Below are 13,364 nucleotides of genomic sequence, written 5' to 3' on the forward strand. Positions count from 1 at the left end.
TCAGTTGATTGGACTTAAAAAAAAATGTTTTGTTTACTCCCTTTCCTCTGTCCAACCCAGCACGCTTGTTTCTGGCTGTTCAGACCTGAGAACTGGGAGGGTCTTCCTTGGCCCATCAACTGTCCCTGTCCCCTGGCAGCTACTCTTTTGGGTAATTTCAGTGATCAATGAAAAGCGAGGACAAATTACCTTAATTTGGCCCCCCTAAGGTCTGTAAGGAGCTAACTAAATACAGGAAATAAAAGACTAAGAGAAAAAATAGATTAAATGGTTGTGATCATGGATGACTAATATTGTTTATTAGGGCTAAAAAAAATAATTCAGCTGTGCCGGTGGCTTTTCAAGATTCCTCAAATATGAAAATACATAAACGTGCATCGTACTACAAGTTCGTAAATATAAATTGGGGACTTACAGCGTCAGCAGCATTGACTGGGCCCTAGAGAAGATGCAAAATGGCCAGGAGACATTATCATCAGGAAGATTATAGTCTCACGGAATAGATGAAATTACCTGAAATTTAGAAATGTACCGATCTCTTCAGTAATTAAAATGTCAACTAAAAACCATGGCAAGAGGAGATTTAAAGTAAAAAATATATAAAGTAAGTCCTTGTTAATTAATGCTTGCCTTCTCATATTTAAAGTATTTTTTAAGCCTGATTTATTCCAAATGTGGTATAAACCTCACTAATTATATGTACATACTGAATATCAGACCATATTAAGTTAGCACTAAGGTGCAGCTAGCTCCGAAAGAGAAGGGGACAAGTATTTAAAAGTTCTTCATGATTTGAAAGAGCCTTTTAGGTCAGGAAATGAGGACTGTAACATCTGGTTAAAACTAAAAGAGAATTTTAACTAATTGTTCAAGCTGGACAATAGCCAAAACCCTGGAGTTAACACACCTGGATAATATCCATATAATGTTTCTAGAGAAATATATTCTGGTAAGGAAGCAAATAATGCAACTTTAAAGACTAATGAGGGGAATGGAGAAATTTCAGGAAACAAATTTATGGAATGATGTTTTATAATCATGCTTGAAGCTATAGAAGACAGCCAGGGTTATACACAGAACAAAAGAAGAGAGAAACACTATAGGATCTGTGTTGTTTAAAAAAAGAAATCTTTAAAGTCCTGCTTACACAGACTAAGGAGGTTTGATACTTCAGTTTTCTTCACATATGACATATAGTCGCCATCTAGTGAGGTAGATTTAAGTTTATCTTTCATTTCAATTTTGATAAATATTTCAATTCCCCTAAAAACCAAAGAGAGTGCATTACGTTTGAGGGAGTCACAGTTAGTGAAGACAAAAGAGAAACAGGAGAAATTTCAAGTTTTAGATTACAAGTAAGAAAAATGAAAATCTTTAGAAAATGTGTTTAGTAACCCTTTGGCACTCCTGTTGCTCAGCCAACCACCCTCCCCACGCCCTCAAAAAAGCCAAAGTATTTAAAAATAAGCCACCGAGTGATTGAATTAATAAATTCTAACTTTCGTGGCACAATGACTGCACAAATGGATTTCATATTCTTTTTTTTTTTTTTAAAGATTTTATTTATTTGAGAGAGAGAATGAGAGAGAGAGAGAGAGAGAGAGAGAGAGCACATGAGGGGGGAGGGTCAGAGGGAGAAGCAGACTCCCTGCCGAGCAGGGAGCCCGATGCGGGACTCGATCCCGGGACTCCAGGATCATGACCTGAGCCGAAGGCAGTCGCTTAACCAACTGAGCCACCCAGGCGCCCCAGATTTCATATTCTTGTATGGTAGTAAGAGGTCCAATGTTGCTAATGGTAGGGGTCATGACCTTGTTGATAAGACCGTCTCTGGTTCTTTGGCTCCATTCTCATCAGTATATACAATGATCTGCTCAGACTGAGTTCTTTGGTTTCACATTGGAAATTTGGAGACAGAACCAAAGCGAATTGGAAAGGAAGATGACCCTAGCAATAGTAAACCAAAGACCACAGTTGCCACCACTGAAATCACAGTGTTAATGAAGGGAGGGATGACACAGCTCTAGTTATAGACATTAACTTGCCCATCTGTAGAAGATGCCCAAGCAGTAGAACTGTTGAGCCGATACAGATTGGGTTTGAAGAACCAGTATGAAGCTTTAGATTTCTAAGTATAGATTAAAAAGCAAAGTATTATGGGTTTATAAGATGGAAGAGTCGGGGTGCCTGGGTGGCTCAGTCGGTTAAGCGACTGCCTTCGGCTCAGGTCATGATCCTGGAGTCCCAGGATCGAGTCCCGCATTGGGCTCCCTGCTCAGCAGGGAGTCTGCTTCTCCCTCTGACCCTCCTCCCTCTCATGCTCTCTGTCTCTCATTCTCTCTCTCGCAAATAAATAAAATCTTAAAAAAAAAAAAGATGGAAGAGTCAAGTAATTCTAGGTACTAGATTTAATTAGTTTAATTTCAACTAGAACATTAAAATAAATATGGAGGGGGGAAAATTACTAATCAACCTCTAGATAATAATAGCAGAATGATGAGCACCAACTATTTAAAAAAGAATAAATAATGATAAAATCTGATTACTTTCTTGATAGGATTCTGGAAGATTAAGTCAATGAAATTGCTATATTATACTTTGATTTTGGTTTTACAGATCATGAAATTATATTTGCAAATTTTATGCAAATTTACTAAGAGATTAATGTTGTCATGTTCTATAGACTTAGGACAAAGAAAATCCTGCTAAGACCATTGGTTCAAAAATGTATAAAGAGATTCCAAGGTCATGGATTCTGTGTCTAGAAGAGCTGGGTAGTTTCATTCTCTTTTTATGGCCACATTTCTCACCCTTTTTTGGATTGCATATATTCTGTAAATGCTTGCAGTCGATCACAACAATGGGCCACAGAAGTCAGCATACCCAACAACAAAGGTTTATGTGGTATCATCATTATATCATTCATTCTTTCAATGAGTACTTTTTTGAGTACTTACTGTATCGCCCAGGCACTGTTTGAAACACGTGGGTTATACCACTGAACAAAACAAATGAAATCCTTTCCCTAGTGGAGTTTACATTATGGTGACTGGAGGCAAACAATAAACATGATGAATATGCAAATTATATAGTATGTTGGAAGGTGATTTGTGTTACAGAAAAAAGAAAAATTAGAACAGAGTAAGTGTATTGAGTATGTGGAGAAGGAGTACAGTCTTAAATAGAGTGGTCAGGGTAGGTCTAATTGGGAAGATGACATTTGAACAGACTTGAATTCCATCAGTGAGTCAGCCACATCAGGCAGAAAAGTGTTCCAGGTGGAGGGAACAGGCAACACAGAAATCCCAAGGAGGGAATGTGGAAGTGGGGAATTCAGTAGCAAATAAGGTCAGAGAGTTAACAGTGGACCCAAATATATTAAGTCCTTTTGGCCTTTGTAAACACTTTAGCTTTTAATCTGAGTGACAAGGGAGTCATCAGACAGATTTGCATAGGGGAGTGAAATGATCTGACTTATGATTTGAAAGGATCCTTTGGGCAGATGTTGAAAATAGACTCTAAGTGGACAAGGATAGAAGTAGCATGACCTATTAGGAGGCTCTTACTATTATAGGGTTAACTTTATAGACTATAATTATTTTAGGAATTGTAGCCTTCAATTTTATAGCCTAAATTCTATGAATACAAATATTTTTATTTCAGTTATATATTTAAGATGAAATTATTTCCAAGAGTCATTTATTAAAACAATATTTGATCCTCAAATTTTCAAGAACATAAATCAAATACATAATTTAATTAGTGTAATGATTTATGTGTGCAATATTTTACAGGATTCTATACGCTTTCAGAGGCAAGAACTTTTTCAACCCTTGTAAAGGCCCTGTGAGATTGGAGAGCTGATGATCATCATCTCATCCAAGGCAAAGATAGTTCATTCAACTAGTTAGTGGCAGAACCAGGATGGGAAGGCAGGCATTCTTACTCCAAGCCCAAAGCTTTTTCCATTCTATCACTTTTTCCAGGCAAGTCTTTGGAATTTGTTATAATAAGACATGACCTACATTAAAATTACTGTTAATGACCTACAACTGAAGGAAATTTTCAGAAAGTATTAAATCGGAGGGGAAGGGGTAGTGCACAGGCAATTAATGGAAAATAAATAATAAAAATCAATCCTGATAACTCTGGTACTTTATTTCCTGATCTCTTACTTTCACCTAAAAGTCACTTATTCAAATACTACCAGAAATTGGAGTGCACTCAAGGTCAAAACTTATGGTGGTGTGGCTACTAGCCAAAGCTAACTTTCTGTCAAAAGTATCTTTAAAAGAGGCTAAGCTGAAGGTGCCTTCTAGGTCAAATATAAAGGTATTTCAAAAACTTTGGGTCAAACACACTTCTTAAAAAATTAAATGATGTGAGATTTGTCAAAATTTAGTAAGGTCTGTGAAACTCCATTTAAGAAGTTAAACTACCATGGATCATCATGATGCTTGCCAGCCTTTTAAGCTTTAAAACTCTTTTTTCCAAATCAGGTTGAAAAAACAGATTATTACTTTAAATTTCACTGCCAATGGCTTTTCTTTCCCTATCCTCTTTGCCTCTCAAAAACTGAGCAACCCTCTTATATTTGCTGAATATGAAATATTTCTTGATAATATGATTTCAAACTCTCCAACATATTTGATCTCGAGTAAGGGTTTTTAACTTTGCCCTACATCTCTGGGATTCTACCACCATCATGTAACACTGATCAGTCTTAGAAGCTGCACTTCTTAGGTTGACCAGTAGGCTCACTTTTTTGGGCTCGGCTATGATTCCAGAGAATTCAATTTCTTTGTGTTACCTTTGCTTGAGAGGGGAAAGCAGTGTGAAGAACAAAGTTAAGAAAGTTGGGGTGCGGAATCTTTCCTTAGATAAAGTGACCTAATAAACCTAGATTGGGAGTAAAATAACTTTTATTGAGCTCCTACAGTGTGTCAGGCGCTCGGTTGGATGCTTTCGCATTCATTATTTTGTTTATTTCCTCTCAATTCTACAAGGGAGATGTAAAATGTATTTATATTTTATTGATACAGAAATTGAGTTTCAGAGAGTGTAAGTAACTTCTCTGAGAAAGAAGATGCCAACCAAAGGTTGTTTGACTCCAAATCTCACAGAGTATTTTTTTGTTTTTTGGCCATACTGACTCTCAAAAGTAATCTAACCCCAGATCTTACACACAATCCTCTGAGCCCCACTGCTTGCAAATCTTTCACATTGAATATAGATGTGAATGCCTTCAGGTGTCTGGAGATGCCATGTTCACACATATTGTGGCTACAGATTAAATTCATTCAGTCATTGGGAAAATATTCATGGCTTGAGGACAACTCAGTCCATAAAAACTGTAGTGAAAATTAAAGTTAATTAGCTGAGATAGGTATACATCTTAGGACCAAACATTAGTCAATGACATCTACCCTATTAAGTCTTCTTTGTACAAAATCAAAGACTCCACTTGACATCAATAATGATGACATAGTTAAAAGTCAGAATCCAAGTTCAGAGAGCCGCTTTTTTCAATTTTTGGTTTGGTTAAATATAATCATGAAAATGCAATATTATTAAAACCAGAATAAAGTCACTAGAGAAAGTAAAAAGATTATGATGTATTCATCCAAGGAAAATATTGATGATTTCTGAAAGGAATGCTGACAGACTATGGGTGAAATCTGATAAGAAAATTAATGTCAGATATATTAGCCAGAGATGATCTCTCCATATTGATTTAAATCACATCACTCAAAAGAAGGACCTCTCCTAAGACTCAGTATTCTATCAGCTAAACTGACCTAGATTCAGAGCAATAATACCCCATTTTCCTCAAGAAGATATCCTAGAACCTACTTGTCTTTCCTTCCCTAAAGTCCAAGTTTGCTCCTTCAAGCTCATTATGCTTTCTTCAAATTAAGAAGAAAACGACTTAGTTTTTTCTCCACTGATAAAAATCATACCATAACATGTGTCATTTACATTGTTTTAGAGATACATGATCAATTCTTGAGATGTGCCTGGCTGTCAGTAAGACTGCCTTCCAGAAGTTTCACAAAATGAATTTATGAGGAATATTATAACATAAAACCTTCCCAATTTTATTTTTTCTAATTGTTTAATATTTGAACTCAATTTCATGGTGGAAAGACATTACACTTACCCACAAACTGTCAGATGGAGGCAATCTCTTCCAGGTTTGCAAGTTAAAATTTGGAAGAATAAGGAGAAAGAATTAGAATGTGACCAAATGATAGTGTGCTTCTCTCCCTCCTTAATTTTCTTTTCCTCTCTTCTTTTTCTTCCCCTTCAGCTCTCTCCCCTTTGTTCTATCCATTAACCTCCTAGGAAATAACCTGAATAGATACAGTAGAATAAACACATAAGACCCCGTAGTACCATAGCATAAAAAAGATATCAACACTGATAAATACATATGTTGTGATCCACACAGATACTTCAGCAATTCTCTGTAACAACTGGGTATTATTTCATGAGAAATATGCATTGCTCATGATTTTAAATAAAGATGTTTTAACTAAATACAAGTTAGTGTTTATCATTGTTCTTTCTACTGCTTTCCTTAATCCAAAGGATTGTATCTTTTGTTATTCAGTTAATCAAAATGTTCTGGGAATCAGTTTCTTTATACGTGAAATGTTGCGGTTGGACAGATGAGGTCTAAAGTTGTTTTCTGTTTTAAAATACTGTGACAAGAGACAAGAAAATATCTTAGGAAACATCTGGTTTGGTTGTCTATACATGTTACTTTTTTTTTTTTTTGCATTGTGACTCCATCTTTTAGCTCACAGAAGAATTTCTTTTACCTCCGAATCTTAGGGTTTTCAATTTCTGTTTCCTCAGGGATGACTAGGTGTAGAATCTCTCAGCTTTAGGTCTTCCAGATTTCACTGAAGATATACAAAGTGCCTAATTCTTGGTGGATATTTACGTTTTATTGATGGATAACAATGACCCTAAACTCTGCTATTAGAGACCCAGTGTCCCATTTCCCTCCACTGAAGACTGCTCATGGAGATGTGTGAATTTGGCTTAAACAATTGGGCAACTTTTTCCGATTTTAGATTTAGGATGGCTTCGGGCCATTTGCATTCACCTGATTGGAAATAAAACAGGGAAACAGGCTTACCACAGTGGAGAAGGCTACCTCAAAAGAGATTTAAGAGACATAGTTGCGTCTTCCTTCTGTACTATGTTTATGAATTCCTTTAAACTTCTAAGCAAATAGCATACAGCATGGATAATAAAACCTAACCTTGCCTGTTTCAGAAACACTCAAGATCCTTTACAGAGTTTTAGATTCAGCAAAACAAAAAGACATTCCAGTAAGCATTTTTCTCTTAATTGTTAAGCATAGATATCCACAAAATTTTTTGTTCACTTAGACTAACTCATCAAAATTTGCTTAGCAGGACCCCTTTAAAATCTAAGAAGCTTTGTGAGTTCGTTTTCCCAATACAAATGAAATATTTTCATTTAGAAGCTGAAACACAATATTTATCCAAGAAATTAATTCTATACTTAGAAAGTTCCACTGAAAACAAACTATGGTTTTAATAAGGGTCCTGAAATTCAATGACAGGCGAATGTTCCCATATTAGAGTACAGCTTACATTCATTAGGTGTGTGAGTGAATTTCCTGTTTAATTTTAGGTTAATGAAATAAATACTTTAATATAGCTCTCTCTCTATTTTTTCTAATCCTAATATTTTATGAATGAACAGGGCAACCATCCAAGTTCTGGGCTTAGTTTCTGCCTCTCAGACAGGGTCAGAAGGCTGGAAGGACTTAATCGGCTATCTCTCCCACTTGAGGACAAAGGAAGGTGTAGGAAATCTTTTGATAATAACAAAAAAGCAACGAAGAATTCTTGTAAGATGATGGCAGCGTTTTCTCCGGTGAAGGGGTATTTCACCATAAAACCCAAGAGGAGGCTGCCAGATGGGTGTAGTCATCTTTTGGGGGGACTTGAGAATTAGTGGCCTCACTAAGTTCTGAGTGCAAAGCGAACAATACCTTTACAGTTTCCAACAGCTCCGAAAACTCCACTCTGACATTTCATTTTACCTTGGCAAACAACCACAATGAAAAATAGCCCAGACGCATTATAGGATATGCCCTTATGCATGATATTTTGTATCAGATATATCAGTCACATTGCAAAGGACTTAGATCAACTTAAAAAAATAAAACCCAATAGAATGATTACAGCCGCTGCCTAGAATGACAAGTATTATCAACAAAAATTAATCAGGCGCATCTTTTAGTGAACTCAATTAATAATGTGCAACAACAGGGTCTCTTTTCTTAAGATGAAAATTAATTAGTGGAGGGAAGGTCACTTGGAGATGCTGACATCACTCATCAGAATGCTCTGGCAGCTCTAATTATTTGTCTTCCAGGCTTGGGTGATCAGAAATTATTGCAATACCTGAGCAACATTTTGAAAAAGCTTTGTGCATGGCTCTTTTAATTAGACCTGGTATTTGATTAATGCAGTGGAAGCATTTAGATCAGCCTCTTATCATTGAGTGACTTAGAAGTTTTAGGGAATTATACTGTGTGAGACAGGGTCACTGCAGAGGTTTTGAATCTATATATTTTTATTATTAAAAGAGTTATAATGTTAAATTAGATTTATCCTTCTCTTATAAGCACTCCTTTCATTGCCAAGTAGGATAATATATGGGATAGAATTTTATTAATTCATCTTTCAAGCATTTTTTGCCTCTCAACTAAAATAATCATGCTTGGAGTTTTAGAATTGAACAAGTTAATTTGAAAATCTTTAAGGACTCTGTGTAGGACAACATCTCAAAAGATGAATATAATCATTATGTCAAAATTCAACGTTAAAAAATGCAATTAGGCTTTTTTATGTACAGACATTGCAAGCTCATAATGTGAATAGAGAGACAAATTATCTTGGAAAACTAGACCAGGAAAAAGACTAGTGCATTTGACAATGTTGATATAAATGTATTTATTTCATAAGTTGAATAATTGCATGTTCAGTTTTTTGAGGAGTAAATAATTAGCTGTGATAAAATTTGTCTGTGTCAAATATGCAATAGTTCATGTATATCTTTTGGTTTTTCATGCAATTTACATGCTACTCATACCAACAATACCTTTTTAGCTGACGTTCAGATACTATATTAGATGTCAGCTAGGGTTTAGCTATAGGTTTCTTCGAAGACCATGGGGTGAAGTGGACCTATGGTGAATTCTGTAATAACTTTTTTATCTGTAGTGGGACAAGTTCAAATCTTTAAAACTGTGATCTAGAAAATACATGTAGCATTGCATCTGATTTTTGGTGGTTGAGGATCCATTTACCTGCAATTTTCTCTTTTAGCGTAGGTTTGTGGGGGGACAGGTAAGGTTCAGCCGTGTTGATGCCTCTGCAGGGACCCTGGGCAGGAGTCACGGGCAGAGCGGCAACCCAGGCCTGGAGCTTCCAGCCTAAGACAGTGAAGGTGAAGTACACCCATCTTTCCTCCTCTCCTAACCCTGGGGAGGCACTCCTGTGCCAGAAACTTTCCAAAGGGTGATATGTGTTTTCAGGACTCTTATAACAATGGAAAATGGTACTTCATACTATGAGAGGAAACCTCCCCAACATTCTGTGTCTCATATTTGCCCCTCTATATTTATTTATTGCAAATCTCTGCATGTTTGTGATCCCTTTGGATGCTTGGGATTTGCAATAGAAAATCTAAGGCAGATAAAAGACGATCTAGAAGGCCAAACTCCCTCCACCCATCTCATTGAACCCCAAAATGCCAAAAGGAAAGAATTCTGGCCGGAGGGAAGAATTATAATGTAGTAAATATTTGCAAGGGGCTGGCTGAACTTGCTGAACAAAGAAGGAGTAAGTAGCTAATAGACTTCAGATTTAGGCCTTACCCTTTTGCTGCCCTTTTAGTCATTGACCTACTAGCATGGTATATATACACATGCAACTCTTTTCAAGTATATGGCTTATTATATACATAATTGTTAACCGGATTAGAGAAGTGGTGTGGGGTAATCAAAGGAATTTGATTTTAGATCCAAGAAACATGGGATGAAATCTTGACCCTACCATTTAATATCTGTGTGCTCATGAGTGAGGTCCTCCATCTCTCTGGACCTGAGCACCTTCCCCTGTAAATGGAGAAAACAGAGCTAATCTCACGGATGACTGGGAAGATTAAATGAGATAGTGCTTCCTATAGTGATCAAAATACTGCAGAGGCTCAGTAAATGTTAATTCTCATTCATAACCTTCGGCACCAATATTTTGGTTATCTTTCAGCTAAATGGTTTGCATTATTTTTAGTTTTATAGATCAACCTTAGAACTAGATGCACTATACTTTTAAGACAATAAATAGATCCTAAAATCAACAACTTATTGATATTTATTTATCTGAAATATATAGCTTACATAGTCCAAATGATCTATATTAGAATTGTCTGGGATAGAGCTACGATTCAGATATTAATGAAAAATAAAGTAACTTGTCCTACACTCACTGGTAAAACATTTTGGATACTTATTTCTATTGATGAATTATGCATGCAAAGGCCGAATGGGGCGCACTGATTTATTTTCCCTCTTTTATGCCTTGATTTTCAGGCTGCGTGCAAAGCAGTGTATATTTTTTCTGTCCTGCACTCCCACTGACTGTATTATGCTCATGGGGCTCTTCAAGTGGAGGAGACACGCAGCTATGCTCACGGATGGCAGGTTGGCCTATAAAGCCAAGGTAGTGAGCAGGCGTTTGGGAGAAAAGATTTTAAAATTAGTGTCAGATGTGGAATTGTTACGCTGAAGTAGAACATCTCCACTTAGATGTCAATTCCATTCACACTCCTACTTCTCAAAATCCCACCATTTAAGAAATCTATGCACAAAAATCTTAAAAACCTAAGATTATGGCCGTCTAGTAGACATGTAAAATAATGAACCTGTGTAACTTTTAAATTTCAACATGTATTTATGTCACACTTACTATGTGCCAGGCTCAATTAGGTCATTATAAGTATGAACAAGAAAGAAAACCAGAAATTGAGAAGAGTGTGCCATTCTCCAAAAACAATGGAGAGCAATAAATAAGAAAAAAAAAAAAAAGCCTTAAAAACATGTATATGACTGCCTTATGTATTGATCGGTATCACGCCTCCAAAAGATGAGAAACACCTGGTCCTTAGTCGCTGCCCCCACCCCCTTTCAGATTTTCTGCATAGGAGACTGCAATCCATTGTGAAATTGGCTGCACCTGGTGTCAGATGTGGACTTGTTTGATGCTCATGCATGGATTCAGAGGGCACCCAGATACATGGGGGGCTGTCTCTGGCATCCTGCCTCTCTGGTTCCCATTCACTACCAGAGCTATGGATCCAGGCAGGATGTGGGTGGCACAATGGTGGAGAAGACAGGCCACAGGATTAGGAGTCTGGAGAAGTGGCTTCTAGTCCTGCTCCTGCCACAAATCCTCTATGAACTCCTTAAGGACACATCTAGCCCTGTGGTACTAGGGATGTGTCCCAAATGGATTGGGAGTTGACCAACATCAGCTACTACATCTACTCCATGTTTGTATCTCTAGTAACAAAGGATGGAAGGGTAGGAGATAAAATCTCTCACATGTGATGAAGTTTCCTCCTTCCTTTTCTCACCCTATTTACTTGATGTAGAACCAGCTTTGTTTTCAAAGGGCAGATAATTCCCTGAATTATGACAACAGGCTCATTTTATTGTTAGAGAAATTAATACAAAGAGATCATCAGCCTATGGTACCATGACTAACACCCCCTTTAAATATGTGACTGAAACTTTTTCCAACGTTCTGTTAAGTAATTTTCCTAAAATATACCTCTGTGTCTTAAAAGTAGTGAACATATTTTGTTAGCCACGATTTTAGTCATTTCATTGTAGAAATCACATCTGATACTTGCTAACTGTATGAAAACATATATGGTACTCTTGTAACTGCCAGCAATTGATTGGCTCCTAAGAGTATGAATTGAAAGTTCTAAGTACTGTTAAAGGTAGAAAAGTTTGAAGTTTTTGTCGGGATGAAAAATGTCCTACTGTATTTACAGATAAGTAATGCTCTCTTCCATTCCCTCCCTACTCATGGGAACGATAATTAGGAAGAACTATTCCCCTAGGATTATTTACCTAACAGACCTGTATTTATCCACCTAACTTGCCTGCTAAGTCTTAAATACATTATTTAAAGTTGGGTAGACTTGAGGTGTTTTCAGATTTGAAGTAAAATATCGTACTTTTGAAAAGATTTCTATTATCAGTTGCCCACTGGAATTTGTATTAATTTATAGCATTTGAAGCAAATTATAATAAACAAGCCCTTTACTTCTTAGCATCATACATCTTATTGTCTACATGATCTGATGAGTAACTGGCTAAATTAGCACAACCTTCCTCTGCATTGAGACACCGGGTGTTATTGGCAATAGTATATATCATTTCTTAACAAATTCCTCTGTGTTTTCCTTAAGCCTGTTAGTTTGATTCTATTCAATCAATAAAAAATGTTCATAAGAAAAATATTGCTAGTAAATTCTTATTCTTTCTCAGGACACATCATAGTTTAACTTGTCAGAAATATTTCCATGTATACACAACAAAACCTTTCTGTTTGATAAATTTATAAGGATGCCGAAGTTGTCATTGTCAAATGCATCACCTGAAGCTATATAGCTAATGATACGCATTTGATCAACTTGCCAACTGTTTTATATCTGAGAAACAAAGGAAACTACACATGTATATTAAAACTGATTAGCATTGTACCCTAAAGCAATTAAATAAATATTAGAAGAAACTCCCACAGCCCTTTGTTTTGCTATAAGGGGCTCAGCTGTGCTCCTTCTAACCCTAACTACATCACTTCAAATTACCAGTAAATTAACAGAGGAACACTTTCAACCTCAGAGCAGATTTGATCCAAATAGTCTTTAAATGCCATTTCTGTTCCTATTAACCTAAAGATCGGCATAGCAGATATTTTTGCGAGGCTGCCCAGCAGTCCAGGGCATTAACGGGGAAGTTGTGACAGCACTTTTCATGATGATTTATGATTCCGTGTTTAACTTGATTACGCCAATGCTGACTCTGAATACTATTTCAATTAGTGCACAGAAGGTCACATCACAAATATTCCTCTATAATCTATTCCTATTAACACTAATACACAGAGTAACCAAATCTTTTCACCCTTGTTGATTCACATCATCCATAGCCCTAACTGCAGGCTTGTTTACCAGTTTACTGCTTTGGACACTTCCGAAATGGTAATTTTCACTCCTTTGAGTATCATTAATAGCTGTAC

This window comes from Mirounga leonina, unplaced genomic scaffold (genome assembly GCF_011800145.1).
Source record: "Mirounga leonina isolate KUSES-001 unplaced genomic scaffold, KU_Mleo_1.0 Mir_127, whole genome shotgun sequence".
NCBI classification, from domain to species: Eukaryota; Metazoa; Chordata; class Mammalia; order Carnivora; family Phocidae; genus Mirounga; species Mirounga leonina.